The sequence below is a fragment of the Bidens hawaiensis genome, unplaced genomic scaffold, assembly GCF_021521415.1.
Source record: "Bidens hawaiensis isolate Kalapana, Puna unplaced genomic scaffold, B.hawaiensis_p1.1 tig00007860_1, whole genome shotgun sequence".
NCBI classification, from domain to species: Eukaryota; Viridiplantae; Streptophyta; class Magnoliopsida; order Asterales; family Asteraceae; genus Bidens; species Bidens hawaiensis.
In genome coordinates, this window is record NW_027491547.1 from 948,890 (window position 1) to 969,063 (window position 20,174).

General features: G+C 37.1%; 1 pseudogene; it reads left to right on the top strand.

The window, feature by feature from the left end:
- Positions 1 to 789: 789 nt before the first annotated feature.
- On the top strand, positions 790 to 19,936 carry LOC143636333 (NADH dehydrogenase [ubiquinone] flavoprotein 1, mitochondrial pseudogene; annotated as a pseudogene).
- The last annotated feature ends 238 nt before the right edge of the window (positions 19,937 to 20,174 follow it).

Genomic DNA, 20,174 nt, shown 5'->3' on the forward strand with positions numbered 1-20,174 from the left:
AGAAATTACAATAAATGCTGTACCTTTGATTTTGCAATCTCAAAAAGGGAAATGATTATTTTATTTTTTCTAACAATATTTTGGTTTGTCATTTTAATAAAAAAACAGAGTGAACTGCAATTTTGCAATTTTTGTCAATGTAGTTTGTTCAAATTTGTCATTCCAGTTTTAAAGTTTAAAATTTGTTATTTTTCTTATAAAGATTCATTTTCATTGCAATTTTCGTTCTTTTTATTAACATATTTTAAACTGAAATAACATATTTTAACAAACTACGGGTCTTAAGAGCGCAAAGAAAATGAAATGGATCTCATGGTTGTAGTATGATATTTGACTAGTTCATCATCATCAATCATCATCCTTACAAACCTTCGTCATGAAAACCGGATCAATCACTTAGCATTCCTATTTTGACACTTACTCTAACAATTCATACCAATTTTTTGCAATAATATTTCCCATTCTCCGGTGACATATATCCATGAAGGGAATTCTTTCTCTACAAAAATGGTCACCACCATGGTGTCACACCAAAATTTGGAGACCGTTCGCCACCACACCGCCACCCACGAAGACCCAGTTCGGTAACTTAAGCGACTCGGATCGCATTTTCACAAACCTTTACGGGTTACACAACCCGTACCTCAAAGGAGCCCGAAAACGAGGTGATTGGCATAGAACCAAGACCTTGTTCTCAAAGGCACCTATTGGATCGTGGAAGAAATCAAGAAATCGGGTTTACGTGGTCGCGGAGGGGCCGGTTTCCCATCCGGGCTCAAATGGTCGTTCATGCCAAAAGTGTCCGACGGTCGACCATCGTATCTTGTTGTCAATGCGGATGAAAGCGAGCCCGGAACATGCAAAGATCGCGAAATTATGCGACACGACCCGCATAAACTCTTGGAAGGTTGTTTAATTGCCGGTGTCGGGATGCGTGCTAGCGCCGCGTATATATACATTCGGGGCGAGTATGTTAACGAGCGAATAAGCCTCGAGAAGGCAAGGCTCGAAGCCTACAAATCCGGGTTGTCGGGGGAAAACGCGTGTGGTTCAGGGTACGATTTTGCTGAACTTCCAGATGAGAGCCGAGATCAAAATCCTCTGTCCAACATGGAGACTTGTATAAGCTTAGGAAGAAGGATGAAAAGGCCGAATTACACATTGCAGAAAAATGGTGTCATTACAGAAGTTGAATACAGAGAAGACACTGGCCACTATGTGCTGTGGAATTCAGATGGGAAGGCATTAGCAACAATTAAGAAGGATGCAGATCTGACATGCCTACATAATGATGATCTGGTTGATATAAGAGACTTGGTGATACAAGAAGGACATACTCACTACCAAGTGCTCAATATATTCAGAGAAAGGGCAGCATATGTGATCCAGCTGAGAAGACAAGCAGCCTACAATGAGAGGAAAAGACAAATGAGATAGAATAGGCTTTGCTTTGTAATGTCTTCGGACAAACCTTTGATTAAGTAATTTTTTTTTTTACTTATGTAATTCAATTATGAAATTTGATGTGTATTTTGCTAAGTGTAAGTAACCATAGAATGTTTTGGGTCAGCTAAGGTGTTCCAATCTAGGGGGAGATTGTTGGGTCAAGAGTTTGACCCAAATGAGGAGATTTGACCTAATTGAAGAATATTGAAGATTGGAATCTTCTCAACCTCCTCAGAAACTGCTAAGTATTGAACCCGGGTACACCTTGGACTTTCGAGTAAGCTTTTACTTAGCCGAGTACGAGATTTTGCCTTCCGGGCACGGTTTACTTCAAATAATCTTCTTAAGTGGATATCCGAGCAAGGTATACTTTTTGGTGATTTCGGAGTAAGGTTCATCTATTTGGCATATCCGAGTAAGGTTCACTTTGTCAAGCAGGGCTGTTCTTCAAGACCAAGTATTTTACTCTTCCGAGTAAGGTATGGTCAACCAAGTCCAAGAAGCCAAGTAATTGGAAGACCGGGCAAGGTATTATTTAATAATTATGGTCCGAGTATACTTGATGAGTTGATGGAATATCTCTAAGTTATATCGAGTAAGGTTCTGCTCGAGTAAGGTATGTACTCCCGAGTACGCCTTATCAATAAGTTATTCAACTAACAAAAAGCCGAACAGGATCATAGAAGGACAAGGTTGCTCGTGAGGATTTGTCGAGCAAAGTTTGATAAGTCCAAGAAGATTGAAGTCTACTCGGTGAATATTTTACTTGGTAAAATATTCTCTAAGTAAAGTCTACCCGGAAACTGATTCCGAGTACACTTCTATGTTTACCAAGTCTGAAGGAAGGCCGAGTACACCGCCTACTCGGAGACTGAAGTTTAATGAAAAGCTTACCCGGAAGACTTGTTTTACACTTAGTATATTTTTGAATATGTAAATTGAGTATGTACTATCGGATAGGGTTTCTAGAAGGAATGACAGCCTGTCTTAGGTTGGCAGGCCTATAAATAGAATAATTAGGGCACGCCGCCAGTGACACACGAGACACACGGAAAAGAGGAGATAATACGAGAGACAGAGTGGATAAGACCGACACATTAATTAAGAGAATATTTTGTGTGTGACGGCTGTCCTAGGATTCCTCCTAAACCCTAATCGATTATCCTTTTGTATGATTAACGTTATATAAATGGAAATCTTTTGAGTGAATCCTTCGTGTGTCCTCGTATTTTGAATATTCATTGCAACCGTATGTTTGTTATTGATTCCGCCTTTAACAAACAGTCATCTTTCTAAATATAGTAACCCGTCATTAGCTCTCTTGTCAACACGATTAATTTTGTGTGAGTTATGACATGATTGATTAAGATCCGATTCGAAACGACCATCATATTTTGGGACCTGACAAGTGGTATCAGAGCTTGTTGCTGCTATTTTTAGAAAGATTGTTGCTGATTAAGTTTTGAAGAAGAATGACGTAAGCAGAGCACTGTTCGATTGATTTGTGACGTCAGAGGCTCTGTTCTTCATTTTTCTTCCATATCTCCAAGTTTTAGGTGTTTTCTTTTCCTTATTTCACTTAAAGCTTTGATTTTTATAGTTGAATCTTGTTCTATTCATCTCAGACATCTCAGATCTAAGAATTTATTCTCAGATCTGATTATTTTATTATATTTTCGATAAAAGCTTAAATTTTGTTTTTAGAAAATGTCTGGATATGATGAACAAGAGGTGTCTACTAATAAGATACCTAGATTGTATGGTCAGGAGAACTTTACCAAGTGGAAAGTGCTTTTTGAGGCTGCCTTTTGTTATAATGATGTGGATATGTGGAATTCTATCAAGAATGGACCACAAGCTGCGGTTGAAGAAGGTGCTAATGCAAATGCTATTGCTGCTGTCAGAGAGAGAATGAGAAAAGTTGATGACAGAGCATTGGCTATGCTCAAACTTGGTCTGTCTTGGGAAATCCTCACAAAGGTTGCACATCATCAAACTGCTAAGGCAATGTATGATGCAATCCTTGAGATGTATGAAGGGAACACTGAATTGAAGAACATTAAGAAGCAAATACTGAAGCAACATTTAGAAAGATTCAAGTATAGAGATGGTGAAAGGTTGAAGTCAATACTAGAACGTTTTCTGAGTATTGTGAATGAGTTGAGAACAACTGACTATGTAATGACTGACTTTGATTTAAATACAAAGTTGCTCAACTCAATTCCAAAAGAATGGTATACTGCTTGCAAATTCATCCTTCAAAAGCAAAATTTCAATGAATTGAAATTGGATGATGTAGTATGTTTTCTTCAAGCTGCTGAACTTGAAATGATTGAGAATGAAATGATCAAGGAAGATAAACCAAGTTTCAATGTGTCAAATGCTTTAATTGCTCCAATGGGGAATCTTACAACAAAGAATCAACAACAAATTCCCATCATTGAAGAACCAAGTGATCACAACAATGAGACTGCTAGGTCTTTCATTGGAGGTGGTTCAAGCAATCAAAGTGGTCAACAGAGATTTAATGTTCAATTGATTGATGATGATTCAGTTTCTGTGGGAAATGGTAATTCTCAAAGTGCTGGTGCAGGGCATGTTCAAGGGAGTGAGGCACAAGCCCTAATGTCTATGTTCACTGAGTCCTACAATGCATTTGTGGCCAAAAACATGATTCACACAAGTGTAGTGCAAGATGATTTGGAACAAATAGATGCTGATGACCTTAAAGACATGGATCTCAACTGGCAAGCTGCAATGTTGGCATTAAGAAGCAAGAGACTGTACAACAGAACTGGTAGATCACTAGTTTCTGGTCCAAATGAGATAATAGGATTTGATAAGTCCAAGGCTATCTGCTACAACTGTCAACAGCCTGGACACTTTGCAAGAGAGTGCAATTTGCCAAGGAACTTTCAAGTCAATCAGTTCCAACAGCCTAGAAACCAACAACAATACCAGCAGAATGTGCATAGAAACAACAACCAGCAGAACTTCAACAATAACCAAGGATTCAATCCCAACAACAACAACTTCCATCCAAACAACAACTTCAATCCCAATTTTAATAACCACTATCAGCCTCAGATGAACAACCAGCATGGAATGAATCAGAATCAAGTATATCAAATGAACAACAATCAGAATCAAGCTGTTCAAATCCTTGCAACTCAAAACATTCCATCAAACCAAAATCAACCAAGAAATCAAGGCAATGTGGCAGTAACTACTCAGCATGAGGGAAGCTTTGACTAGAGTAACCATGAGGAAGATATAGCAGATGATATCAGAAGAGCTAATGTGGCATTCATGGCCATAGACTCTGCATCTTCATCTACGGTACATTATGATCCTAATGCTGATTTACCTAAACTTGTCAATGAATTAAAAGAAAAAGATTGGTAAGTTGGAAAGTGAGTGTTTTAAGAAGCAAAGCATTATCAATGCTTATGAGGCAAGTGAGATTGTTAGTGAGGAAAGAATGAAAAGTTTGGAAGAGGATTGTATGAATAGCTATAGAGCTCAGACAAGATTCACAACAGAAATCAGTGGGTTGAAGAAGATGGTGATTGATGAAAAGGTGCTGAATACAAAGCTGCAAACTGAAAATGAATTCCCAAAGAACTTAGTTTCAACTGGAAACATTTGTGGAATTCTGAATAAAGTAAAAGAAGATGAAAAGTACAAGGCTGTTCCACCACCATTCAACTACAACTTTATGCCTAAAGTTGACAAAGAAAAGAGAAGTGCTTATCTACAACAATTCAAAGATGTGTTTCAAGACAAAGAAGATGTTGCAGATTTGTACAAAAATGTTGAGGTGAGTGAAGATGGTGAATTTGTTATGAAGAAAGAAATGAAAGAGGAAAAGTCAATTGGAGTTCAAGTCTCTGAAGATGACTTTGATTCAGATGAATTAGATCAAGATGATATAAGTGATTTGAGTGATCAAATCACTGAAAAAGAAATTCAAGCTGCTGAAAAAGGAAGAAAATATAAAAAGCCTGAATCTGTTGATCAACTTCCAATGTATCCACCAGTTACACATAAAATGAAAAGAATGAATGAGCAAATTAAGAGAGAACATGTTTCGTTTGACATTGGTGAAAAGAAGAATGTGAATTACAATGCTGTCAGACCTCCAAGCAAAAAGTTTTTGAAGAAGTTAGAAAAGAACAAGAAAAAGAAGGTAAATAAGAAAGAAATGGATATAGAATTTTTTACTCCTATTTATCCTATCTTTTCAAGTGTTGAAGACTTTGATGTGGGAGAGGTAGAGACTGTTGAGGAATTTGAAAGAAGGAAGTCAAGATATAGAGAGAATGAAGATGATCAACCACTAAACTTGAAAAAGGTTGTCTTTGTTAAAGGGAATGTGGAAAGAAATGACATCAGAATGGATGAGTTTGTAGCATTCTCAATTGATTATGACAATCTGAAAAACAAAAAGACAATTGGTGTAAGAGAGCCCAAACCAAGTGAACGATTCAGGAAACCACAAGAACATGAGATGTTCAAAAGAAAGGTGTGGTGTAGAAAGTGTGATGAATATGGACACCATACTGATTCATGTAATGAGAGACTCAAGTTTCAGCCATTTCATGTCCCAAATGGAACAAAGTTTGGTCAAGACTTTGTTTTGTACAAAGAGAAGTATGCAATGTATTTGGGAAAGGGAAATGTGAATAGAAAAGAGATAAGAGTTGAAGTGAAGGCATAGACAAAGAAGAAGATGCATATGACTGAAAATGTGAAAAGAAGTAAATCACATCAGAAGTAAAAGCAGGTGATAAGGGAAAACCAGTCATTGAAATTCACCAAGAATACTCATTCAGTCAAGTCTGATGAATCACAAGAATCATCAAGCAGTGAGAAATCAAAGAGAAAAACTGTGTATCAAAGAAAGAAACAAGCTGTACTCACTAGTGATGAAAAGTTCTTGTTAAAACATGGATATGAACCACTAGGTTTCACATGAAAACCTAGAACTGAAGCTAAAGTTAAAGCTGTAACTGATGTAAGAGACTTCTCAGAATCTAAAGACTATGTCTTACAAGAAAAGAGAACTGCCTCAATTGAGCTTGACAATTCAGCTTCACTTGTCAAGACACCAAGAGAGTGTGGGTATGAAACTGACCATTCAGAAAACTTGGAGATCACTCATGAAGATCCTGAACCTACTACACTCACTTCCCAAGCTGCCACTAAAATTGACACTGATAAGTTGCAAGTTGAAGAAGCTTGCATCTCATCACTAAACTAATCAAATTTCTCTTTGTGCAGGAACAGGCCACTCCATTGAATGATATATGGTATATGGATAGTGGTTGTTCTAGGCACATGACTTGTGACAAGAGGTCACTTGTGAATTATGTAGAGAAGTATGAGGGTCCAGTTGCCTTTGGGAGTGATGAAAATGGAGGAAAGATTGTGGGTAAAGGGATTTGACAAATGGGAAGGTGTCTTTTGACAATGTCTTTCATGTTGAGGGACTACAATACAATTTGTTGAGTATATCTCAAATGTGTGATAAGGGTTACAAAGTCAGTTTTGATGATTCTCATTGTTTCATCTTAAAACCTGAGTTTGTGATCCCACCTGACATGATTATGATGATGGCACCAAGAAATGGCAACTTGTATGAGTTGAATATGCAAGATGCTATTTCAAGAGGTGGTGCATGTTTTGTGTCCAAAGCCACTGAAAATGAGTCTAAATTGTGGCATAGGAAGTTGTGTCATGTGAACTTAAAGAATATGAATAGACTGGTCAAGGGTGACATGTGATTGGTTTACCTACAAGAGAATTTAAGTTAGATGATCATTGTGACTAATGTCAGAAGGGAAAACAACACAAGTCTACTCATAAGACAAAGCTCATCAACTCAATTGATCAATCACTGGAGTTACTTCACATGGATCTTTTTGGTCCTGTGAGTGTACCAAGTATTGGAAAGAAAAGATACTGTTTGGTGATCATTGATGACTATTCAAGATATACTTGGGTTTATTTCCTAAGTACCAAAGATGAGACTGCTGAGTTGATTAAAGGTTGTGTCACAATGATTGAAAACAAGCTGAATAAGAAAGTGAAGATGCTGAGAAGTGACAATGGTACTAAGTTCAAGAATGGAGTTATGGAAGAATTTTGTGCTATGAAAGGAATACTTCAACAATTTTTAGCTCCAAGAACTCCTGAACAAAATGGTGTTGCAGAAAGGAGAAACAGAACACTAATAGAAGCTGCAAGAACCATGTTGGCTGATGCTAACTTACCTGTCATATTCTGGGCTGAAGCAATCAACACTGCTTGTTATGTTCAGAACAGAGTGCTTGTGAACAAATGGCATGATAAAACTCCATATGAGATTTTCAACAATAGAAAACCTTACATCAAGTTCTTCAAGCCATTTGGCTGCAAATGTTTCTTATTGAACACTAGAGACTATTTGAACAAGTTTCAAACTAAGTCACTAGACTGTTTCTTTGTTGGATATTCTACTCACTCAAAGGCTTACCGAGTTTATGTGAAAGATCACATGAGTGTAATAGAGTCATCTGACATTATTTTTAATGAGAATCAATTCAACACAGTCAGTGGTGCAACATGGCTGTTTGATCATGAAAAATTGATAAAGTCATTCAAGATTTATGCTGAAGACTTTGATGAAACATTCTACAAGACCAGTGTACTTGAAGAAAATAAGAAGAAAGAACTGGACTTGGAAGAATTATGGAAGAAAGTTGCTAGAACAGAAAAAGAATACACTTTTATGAATAGCTCCACAAACAAAGACATTGAACAAGATCAGGAAATGACAAGTCAAGATAGTACTGATATACAAAATGATCATGTTCATAATGGGAGTGACACAGGCAACAAAACAAATGATGAAGAAGCTGCAACAACAGCAAGATTCCAAGACTTGTTTCAAAGTTTGAATCTGGGAAACAATGGTGCATCCACTTCAAGACAAACCAATGATGAAGCACCAGAGTTTCATGATGCAGAAGCTGATTTGATCATTGAAGAACCTTAAATCAATGAAACAAATCTTGACATAAATTTGTCTACAAATATGATAATACAAACTCCTACTGTTGAAAAGAATCATCCTGCTGGAAATATCATTGGTGACCTACATGAAAGAGTAACAAGGAGTTATTCTGAGATAGCTAACATCTGTCTGTACTCTTGCTTTCTATCCCAATTAGAACCAAAGAATATTGCTCAAGCTTTAAAAGACAATAGTTGGGTAGAGGCAATGCAAGAGGAATTGGCCCAGTTCAGAGATTTACATGTATGGGATCTTGTAGACAAGCCACATGACAGATATGCAATAGGAACCAAATGGGTGTTCAGAAATAAAAGGGATGAAAGGGGTTTGGTGATTAAGAACAAAGCAAGACTTGTAGCATTGGGATGTCTTCAAAAGGAAGGGATAGACTTTGAGGAAGTGTTTGCACCAGTTGCAAGACTGGAAGCCATAAGGATTTTTCTTGCATATGCTGCCTCAAAGAACATTAAAGTATTCCAGCTTGATGTCAAATCTGCATTCCTTAATGGAAAGATTGATGAAGAAGTTTATGTGACTCAACCACCAGGCTTTGAGGATCCCATGATTCCAAACAGGGTGTATAAGCTAAACAAAGCCCTTTGGTTTACATCAGGCTCCTAGAGCATGGTATGATGAGTTATCAACTCATTTACTTGAAAATGGCTTCACAAGGGGAGCCATAGACAGGACACTCTTCTACAAAAGACAAGGGTCAGATTTGCTGCTTGTACAAGTCTATGTTGATGATATCATCTTTGGATCTACAAATGAAAATATGTGTTTGGAGTTTGAAGAGGTGATGAAGTCCAAGTACAGCATGAGTTCCATGGGTGAAATGAATTTCTTTCTGGGACTACAAGTTCAACAAAAGGATGAAGGAATCTTCATTCACCAAGCTAAGTATGTGCAGGACATTCTAAATAAGTTCAACTGTCATGATTACAAGGCTGCATCAACTCCAATGGACACCAAAGAAAAGATGATAGCTGATGAAAAGGGGGAGCCAGTTGATGAACATGAATACAGAGCCAAGATTGGATCACTGATGTATCTGACTGCAACAAGACCAGATATCATGTTTACTGTGTGTGTATGTGCTAGGTTTCAATCAAATCCAAAAGTCTCCCACATGAATGCTGTGAAAAGAATATTCAGATATTTGAAGGGAAGACCAGACTTAGGGATTTGGTATCCTAAGAACCAATCCTTTGATCTGATTGCATACACAGACAGTGATTATGATGGATGAAATATGAGTAGAAAGTCAACATCAGGGGGATGCTAGTTTTGGGGTGAAAGGCTAGTGTCATGGCAATGCAAGAAACAGACCACTGTATCAATCTCCACTGCAGAAGCTGAATATGTTGCTGCATCTGCCTGCTGTGCACAAGTTCCCTGGATTCAGAATCAGATGCTGGACTATGGTTTGAACTTTCTAAACACCCCTATTCTAATTGATAATACTGCTGCATATTTTACTGTTAAGAATCCTGTGCAACATTCTAAGACTAAGCATATTGAAATCAGACATCATTTCATCAGAGATTGTAGTGAAAAGGGTTTGATTGACATGCAAAGAGTTGATACAAGTGATAATCTGGCTGACCTATTCACCAAAACACTTGATAGAACCAGGTTCAACTTTCTTTTGAAAGCCCTGGGGATGATCAACTCTGATGAAATCTGATTAAGGATGTGTGCTTAGTTGTGTACCTCTATGTGCTACTTGAATATTTTAAAAGAGGTCACACATGCTGAATATGTTGCTGAATATGTTGCTGAATATGTTTTGATTATGTCACTGCTTTGATGTTAACTGATAGGTACTTGAGTGACTACTTGTGCAATTTGGTTGATTTTGATGATAATACTTGACTATCTTGTTAACTGATATGATGTTATGATAAGTAATTAGATCTGTTTAGGTGAGATTAATTGCTTATATAATGTCAGAGTAATCACATGTTTATGATTACTTGAATATGATCCTAATCTGATCTTCTGAAGTTGTTAAGGTAGAATAAACATTGAATGAGATTACAATCTGTTTTTCTTAATGATGATAGAATGATTAAGATTTAAGTATGAGATGCAATTGTTTGTGTCAAAATGTGTTTTATGTCAAAATTATGTGATTCAATAAAATTTTTAATGAATTTTGCATAAATACTAGATTTTGGTCAAAACATGAGCAAGTTGATTAATGGTGTAGAGATATGATAAGATTATTCAGTTCAAGCTTTTAAGAAGCTTAAAAGAAGGATTTTTAAAGGGAAAGATCTCAAACAGTTGTTTTTGCTGAAAATTATGTCATTTGCCCAGTTGAAAGGACATGCACTTGTGTATGTTTGGTCCTTAAATCTCTATAGATTCAAAGGATAGCCATTGACCTGAAAACTGAATGCATTTGGGGCAATTATGACTTGTTTCTTATTCCTTCACTTAAAACTATGTCAATAACTCTGACTTTGACAGGACATATATTCACATGTATGTTTGGTCCTGTTGATCACTTTTGGTTAATACAGGATAGCCATTAACCTGACAATGAAGAGGTATTGGGGTGATTGAATATTAAACTGTATATTTGGGAAATGATAGTACATTGACTGCTTAGCTAATCATATGGAATTAATAGGCTAAAAAGGCCTTAGTATAGTCATTAACATGTATGGTTACTTTCCCATGATGATGTAAAATCTAAGGTGATATAAACATAATGAATATGCTAATCTTTATGTGGAGATGCATAGTTGTTTTGCATGTCTCAAGATAGATCTCTTCGAATGATATGGCAGAAAAGTGATTACACAGTCATACACAAGCCTATTGTTATTTGGTCAACCAAAATGAAACATTTTTTATATGACAAAGAACATGCTTTAAGAAAATTTGAGAAAATATCAAAAACAAGGGGAAGAATGAATAAATCAACCAAAAGTTGATAAATGTTTTAAATATTTTATCAAACAAGAGGGTTACAACAAGAACTACAAAGATGTTGACAAAATCTGTCTCATCTTAAATGAAAGGCATGTTGCTAACTATAAGTCCAACGTTCAACCTCTATATGTTTGAATATCAAAAGTTCAAAAATACAATAAGTTCTGTCATAAGAAACTATTTTTGACCAAATATAGGAGGTTGGAGTCAAATTGGGGTGATCTGGGGAAAGCCAAATAAGCTTTGAGAAGAGATATGAGGCATCATAGCACAGTGTTGACCATTATTGCATTATGCTCAAATTGAACCTTAATCATATCACCAAAGAGATGAAAATCATGCTAAGTTTATACCTGCTGTTAACCTATCTAAGTTGTCATAATAATGCTGAGAGTGAAGTATTGAGATAGCTACTTTGTCAATATGATCCCATTCCTGAGATCTTTTCAGTTTATAAAAGAAATTGTTTTGAAGTGAAGTATAACTGAAATTTGATCTCTTAATGCACCATTTGCTCTTAAACTATGTTCTGAAATGATACATAACTTAGAAATGTCTTTGAAAAGTGGTTTAAGTCAAAAAGTGTTGCATTTTGCCTAAAATAGGCTGAATATGTAAGTTCGAGTAAGGTTTGATGATTTCTAATCCTCTCGAGCACAAACTGTTTGAATATGTATTTTTGGGTAAGGTTATTGAATTATAACCTTTCTGAGTACAAAATAGTTGATTATGTCTGAATATGTAAGTTCGAGTAAGGTTGGATGATTTCCAACCTTCTCGAGCACAAACTGTTTGAATATGTATTTTCGGGTAAGGTTATTGAATTATAACCTTTCCGAGTACAGAACAGTTGATTATGTGTGAATATGTTGTTTCGGGTAACGTTTGACAACTTTCAACCTTTCCGAGTAAGCTTAGTCATTTTTGACTAACATTATGATTTTCTGGCATGCTTTGAAATGTTTGCACTATTGCACTCACTTTCCGAGCAAGCTTGAAGTCTTGAGATGATTATGTGTTGAAATAGCTAACTGTCAACAAGAAATTCTTGTTTCGAGTAAGCTATGCATGTTATATGTTAGCTTCAAGTAAGCTATGCATGTTATATGCTGATTGTGTTGTCAAGCAAACTTTGTGCACTTGAGTGAGTGTACCGAGTAAGCTTTGAGTGAATATGCTGTTAGGAAAGACTTGTTAATCTTTCCGGGCACGCTTAAATGTTACTGTTTAAGTTTGTCATTTTCGGGTATGGTTTAATATGACAAGTTCCCTCGAGCAAGGGCATACCTGATGTTTGAATGTGTTTATCCTAGCAAGCTTTATGCTAACTTAGGATTTTCGAGCAAGCTTCATGAAATTTTAGACTATGGCACACTTAACTGTTTATGTGTTCAATTTCATTCCGAGCATGCTCTGTGATATTTGTGTTTATGATTTCTTTGAAATTACAAGTGTTTTCGGGCAAACTTTGTTTTCCGAGCACACTTTATATTTCGGGTACACTTGTGTTCCTTTAATATACTTGGTAATTTTCAAAACCCAACTTTCCGAGTACACTGTCTGCTAGAATTTGGTTTCAAGCACACTTTGTACTATAGGAAAGTTATTCGAGTATACTTGGCACAAGATCATTGTCCGAGCACACTTTACATTTGAAAGAATGCTCTAGCACAATCTTCATACAAGCATACTTGAATGAATGCATTGATTGAATATGTGAGTCAGTATGATGAAATTGTTTAGACTCATACTTGAATGAATACGTTGTTTGAATATGTTAGTGATTGTGATTTTTAGGGTTCATGCTAGATAAGTTTTAATTTGAATTTGAGAAATTTTTGGGTGGATCTTAATTGATTCTTAGTAAGAATGTTTATTTGATAACTATATTTGATTATTTGTCTTGCGATTTATTTCTCAATAAATCAAGTATTTCGGGTAAGCTTTCTTCATTATATCTTAACTTTAAATTAATTTACTTGATCGAGCAAGGTTGGAAAAGAGAAGTATTTGGGCAAACTTTATATTCAAAATGAAAATCTTTTCTAGTAAAGTTTGACCGAGTAAAGCTGTTAGTGGAAGAAGATCGAGTAGACTTTGGTTAAATTAAATTTTCGAGTAAGGTCTTATGATTTTAAATGAGATTAAATGTTTTTAATATATCAAGTGGATAATGTTACTGGTTGACAGCTAGTAATTCACAAGAAGACAAAAAACATTTAAAACCCACTTTCAAAATGTATAAAAGAGGGACTTAGGCAAATTTCTTCTACATTATTTCCCTCTATCTCTCTCCTTCCACTGCAAATCTCTCTTACTAAGAAAAATAACCGACTTATCGAATTCAAGATTAATCCAAACCCTAATTTTTATCAGCCACTTATTTCCGACTCGGTAAGCATAAATTTTATGTTTTCCGATCACGATTAGATTGGGATTGTGACTTAATTTTGTATTCGAGTACTAACACTCTGTTTATGTGTTTGGGTTATTAATTTGTCGAAGAACAGGTTCTTGAAGATTTCTATCTTTCTTCTTCATTTTTATAACTTGAAATTGTCTAAAGTTTTAAACTTTATGTCTAATTTCACTTTGAATATGCTTGTTTATGTGTTACAGATATGGCAGATAACGAGCCAAAGTATGTGTTTGAGCCAAAGCACAACATGTGCGCACTACTACAAGTGACACCAGAGAATGAACCGATGGCTCTAATGATATCATGGATGGCGTGGTCAAGCATCAATTTTGCACTCACTGAAAGCCCGATTATCTACAGAAATCACTCCTTGGATTTCTGGAGATCAGCAGAATTGATCGAAGATGGTAATGAAAAACGAATCGAGGCGACCGTGGCCAGACAGGAAATACACATCACTGAAAGATTGATTAGAAGATGTTTAAGACTAATTGACGATGATCACAATCACATCAGCTTCGATACAAAGCATCTGTTGAAGATTTTCAGAGAAACAATGGGGTATCAAGGAAATGTCCATGAGGGACAGTTTCAGAAGGGTTTATTTCCGATGCTGTACAGATTTCTGATTCACCACATTATTCATGGATTTGCACCAAGAAAGGGATCATGGACTCTGATGAGCCTTGATCTAGCAAATGCCACCGTTGGTACAATTTTTGATCTGCCATTTAATTTTTCCAAAATGATTTTTGATGGGCTAGTGGGGAATCTGAAGAAACCAGAAAGCAAAAGATTTTTACAATACCCGAGATTCCTGCAGATCATATTTAATATCACACTGCATGATTTACCAACAATTGAAACCACCCACAAACTGCAAGATCCCGATGCATACAAGAGAATAAAGAATCCTGGTGTTTCTAACATTTTTGATGCAAGTATTCCATTGGAAATTCTGCCATGGTTGTTAAACCATGATTTGGCTGTTATGCCTGTACCTGAGCTGAGCTCAGAGGAGGAAGAATGGAGTAATAATGAGAGTGATGGAGGAGACTCTGATGATGATGAAGATGGAAATGATGGGGGAGATGGTCTGGATATGGAGATTATGGCACAAGTACAGGGGGAGCAACATGAAGAACTTGAACAACCTATCCCTACACTACCACAATCACCACCACATACTTCACCACATCAAACACCACCTCAATCTTTCAACTTAGAACAACCGGAAACCTCCACACAACACACACAATCCCCATCCATCACTGAACTACCCACTTATGAACCATTACCTACAACCCCACCCTCAAGCCAACAAGAAAACATACTTCAAAGAAATATTGAACTAATGTTGGAGAATGATGAGTTGAAGAGGAGAGTTGAGGAGGTTAGGGATGAAAATGCTGAGTTGAGTAGAAAGAATGAAGAGCTAACAAATGAAAATGAAATGTTGTTGGAAAGGTTAAGTGATGCTGAATTGTTGATTCGAACCCTGGAGCAGGAGGTTGAGAAGACCTCAGCTGCCCCAAAATAGGGGGAGAATATTAATGATAATGATGTAGAAAGGGTTGACAGTATTGATGCTTTAAAGATAATAATGAACAATTATGATGAAAGTGATGAATCTGTAATGAATGTGAATGATGATGTTGAGAATGTGCTGACAGAAGAGTTGACTGAGATTGTAAATGAAGATATGAGTGTGGAGAATGTGAATGTGAATGATGCTACTGAGGAACTAGAACTCACTGAACCAATTGATGATCAAGAAGCTATTTCCAAGAGGGTAGAGCATGACTCTGAGTTGGAAGACTTATTTAGAGAAATTGATGATTTTGAAAGTGATGAACAAGAGGATGAAGAACAAGTGATGAGAAGAAAAGAAAAGGGTAAAATGATAGCAACAGAGGATGAGCCTGCTGTATATGTTGAGAAAGATGTATCCTTTGTTGATACTGCTGCTGCTGCTGCTCTTGCTGAGAGAGAAAGACTGATTAAAGAATCAATGGAAAGGGAAGCAATTGCCCACTCCTTGACTGAAGAAGAGTTGGCACAGCAGGACCTATTGATCAATGAAGCCAATGTTGCAAAAGAAATATTCCAAGATGTGGCAGATCAAGAGGTTATTGAAATTCTGGTAAATATGAACAAAACTCAAGAGTTTGATGACTCTTTGAGAAAAGTGGTTAACAAGTTTCAAGAGCAATAAGAGCATAATGCTGAACCATCAACCAATCTTAACACTGACATGATTATACCTGAAGAGATTGGGGAGTTAATTGCATCTGAAGCTGATAAGAAATGGGTTGATCAAGTAAAAGAAGACATGAAAAAGAACCCTGCTAGTAAATGGGGAGAAAGAAGATATGAAAAGACCTATCAAAGAAGAAAGAAATCTGCTGAACAGACTGATGATGAACCAATCAGAGCAATCCCCTTGAAAACACTGAAACCAGGAGAAAAATTACCAGGGGTTCCTGATGTTGATGTCCCTGAGGTTGAGGTTCATGATATTGATATTGCTGAACCAGAGCATCCTGCCTCTGATGAACCAAAGATAGATGCCATGAATGATCTATCAGATGATGGGGAGGATGACTCTGAGGAGTCTGATGGAAAGGGTGATGATCACCCTGATCAAGGAGGTGAGAAAGTTGACACAAGCTCTAATGCTGAGACCCCTCAAGCTGAAATGACTTATATTCAAAGGAGCATAATTGAAATAAATGCGGAGGAAGTCCTAAAGAAGGTTGAGAAAAGAAAGAAAAACACTGAGCACTATAAAACCTTTTTGAAGGTTAGAGGGTATCCTGAAGCTGCTTTAGAAAGATACACTGCTGAACAAATTCAAGATCTTGATAACAGTGAAAAAGGGATAGTTGCAGAAAAATTTGTGAAACAAGATGATAAGATAGAATTGGAAGAATTAAAGAAAAAGTATGATGGAATGTGTGGTTATCTGATTGAGAAAGGGATAAAGCCTGAGGTTGTGAGAAATTTGAGTAAAGAGGCAGTATTTGACCAGTATTCTAAGATGAAACAGAAAGAGATGAAAAGGGTTTATACTGAAAGCACAATTCAAACTGAACTACCTGATGAGCCTCAAAAGAAGAAAAGAAGAATTCAGACATTAAGAGAAATGGAAAAGGAGCAAGTCAAACCTGTTGAAACTCATATCCCTCAAGATGATGTAAAGCCTGAACAAGAAACTGAACCATTTATGCCTTGGGAGAATGAGGAAATGACCAGCATCCTAAGAAACATAATGATAAACAAAAGAGGGATGACTGAGGTAGATTTTAATGCTTTGGAGAAAGAGGATCTGAAGACTCTTTTCTATATGCAGAAGAATGAGTGGGAAAAAGCCTTAAGGGAGGGAGAAAATCCCAGATATTACTCTGATGGCAGATTTGTGCCTGATGGACTGGCTAGAACTCCGGGAATAATTAAAATGTTAAAAGAACTGGAGTCAGCAGGACATGACATTGTAGAGATTGCAAACCTTCCTACTGAGATGGTGGAAGCAATATATGTGAAGACATTCAACTTGGGACCTCAAAAGCCCAAGAAATCAATTCCATTCAGACCACCAATCCATCAAAGAATGCAAGGAGGAAGAGGACAAGCAGGAAGAGGGGAATCAAGTAGCCCAGTGCAACAAAGAACAAGACCACAGTCTGGTGTGGATCTACCAAGAGAGCTTTACTATGATTCAGTTACTGATTCTTTGAAAGTCATAATAGAAAGTAGGCAGTTAAGGGAGATTGTTGTAAGAAGTGATTTCAGAGAATACAAAGAAGAACAACTAAGAAGAATGGAGTCACTTCACTTATACGATTTCAGGGACAGAGACAGATCAGCAGGAAGACAAATGAATGACTTATCTAAGTATCTGCAAGAACAGGCGGCTGATGACTTCAAATTTTTAAAAGAAAAGAGAAGTTGGAGACTGATCCAACTTCACAAGTCAAGGAGGTCAGAAAAACTGAAGAAAATGGACAGGGCTGAGCTGAACTTCCAGATGAGAGTCCGAGATCAAAATCCTCTGTCCAACATGGAGACTTGTATAAGCTTGGGAAGAAGGATGAGAAGGCCGAATTACACAGTGCAGAAAAATGGTGTCATTACAGAAGTTGAATACAGAGAAGACACTGGCCACTATGTGCTGAGGAATTCAGATGGGAAGGCATTGGCAACAATTAAGAAGGATGCATATCTGACATGCCTACATAATGATGATCTGGCTGATATAAGAGACTTGGTGATACAAGAAGGACATACTCACTACCAAGTGCTCAATATATTCAGAGAAAGGGCAGCATCTGTGATCCGGCTGAGAAGACAAGCAGCCTACAATAAGAGGAAAAGACAAATGAGATAGAATAGGCTTTGCTTTGTAATGTCTTCGGACAAACCTTTGATTAAGTAATTTTTTTTTCACTTTTGTAATTCAATTATGAAATTTGATGTGTATTTTGCTAAGTGTAAGTAACCATAGAATGTTTTGGGTCAGCTGAGGTGTTCCAATCTAGGGGGAGATTGTTGGGTCAAGAGTTTGACCCAAATGAGGAGATTTGACCTAATTAAAGAATATTGAAGATTGGAATCTTCTCAACCTCCTCAGAAACTGCTAAGTATTGAACCCGGGTACACCTTGGACTTTCGAGTAAGCTTTTACTTAGCCGAGTACGAGATTTTGCCTTCCGGGCACGGTTTACTTCAAATAATCTTCTTAAGTGGATATCCGAGAAAGGTATACTTTTTGGTGATTTCCGAGTAAGGTTCATCTATTTGGCATATCCGAGTAAGGTTCACTTTGTCAAGCAGGGTTGTTCTTCAAGACCAAGTATTTTACTCTTCCGAGTAAGGTATGGTCAACCAAGTCCAAGAAGCCAAGTAATTGGAAGACCGGGCAAGGTATTATTTAATAATTATGGTCCGAGTATACTTGATGAGTTGATGGAATATCTCTAAGTTATATCGAGTAAGGTTCTGCTCGAGTAAGGTATGTACTCCCGAGTACGCCTTATCAATAAGTTATTCAACTAACAAAAAGCCGAACAGGATCATAGAAGAACAAGGTTGCTCGTGAGGATTTGTCGAGCAAAGTTTGATAAGTCCAAGAAGATTGAAGTCTACTCGGTGAATATTTTACTTGGTAAAATATTCTCTAAGTAAAGTCTACCCGGAAACTGATTCCGAGTACACTTCTATGTTTACCAAGTCTGAAGGAAGGCCGAGTACACTGCTTACTCGGAGACTGAAGTTTAATGAAAAGCTTACCCGGAAGACTTGTTTTACACAAGTATATTTTCGAATATGTAAATTGAGTATGTACTATCGGATAGGGTTTCTAGAAGGAATGACAGCCTGTCTTAGGTTGGCAGGCCTATAAAAAGAATAATTAGGGCACGCCGCCAGTGACACACGAGGCTCACGGAAAAGAGGAGATAATACGAGAGACAGAGTGGATAAGACCGACACATTAATTAAGAGAATATTTTGTGTGTGACAGCTGTCCTAGGATTCCTCCTAAACCCTAATCGATTATCCTTTTGTATGATTAACGTTATATAAATGGAAATCTTTTGAGTGAATCCTTCGTGTGTCCTCGTATTTTGAATATTCATTGCAACCGTATGTTTGTTATTGATTCCGCCTTTAACAAACGGTCATCTTTCTAAATATAGTAACACGTCATTAACTCTCTTGTCAACACGATTAATTTTGTGTGAGTTATGACATGATTGATTAAGATCCGATTCGAAACGACCATCATATTTTGGGACCTGACACCTGGCGGTTCCTCGGTACCTTTGATACCGAAGAGCGTGTGTGATGATGTTTTGATGGATTTTGACGCATTGAAAGACGTGCAAAGCGGGTTGGGGACCGCGACGGTTATGGTGATGGATGAATCGGCGGATGCTGTGGACGTGATTGCCAGGCTGGCGTATTTTTACAAGCACGAGAGTTGCGGTCAGTGTACACCGTGTCGGGAGGGTACGACATGGTTGTGGATGATTATGGAGAGGTTAAAAGTCTGGAACGCGAAGTTAGAGTAAATCGATATGTTACAAGAGTTAACGAAACAGATCGAAGGGCACACGATATGCGCGTTGGGTGACGCAGCGGCTTGGCCCGTTCAGGGTCTCATTAGGCACTTTAGGCCCGAGCTCGAAAGACAGATCAAGGAGCGTGTTCATAGAGTGTTGAAACAAGTCAGTAATTGAACGTTGTTTATGTGATTATTTTGTTATGTTTAAAGTTTAAACGTATCTAACGAAGTGAAATAAGTGATTA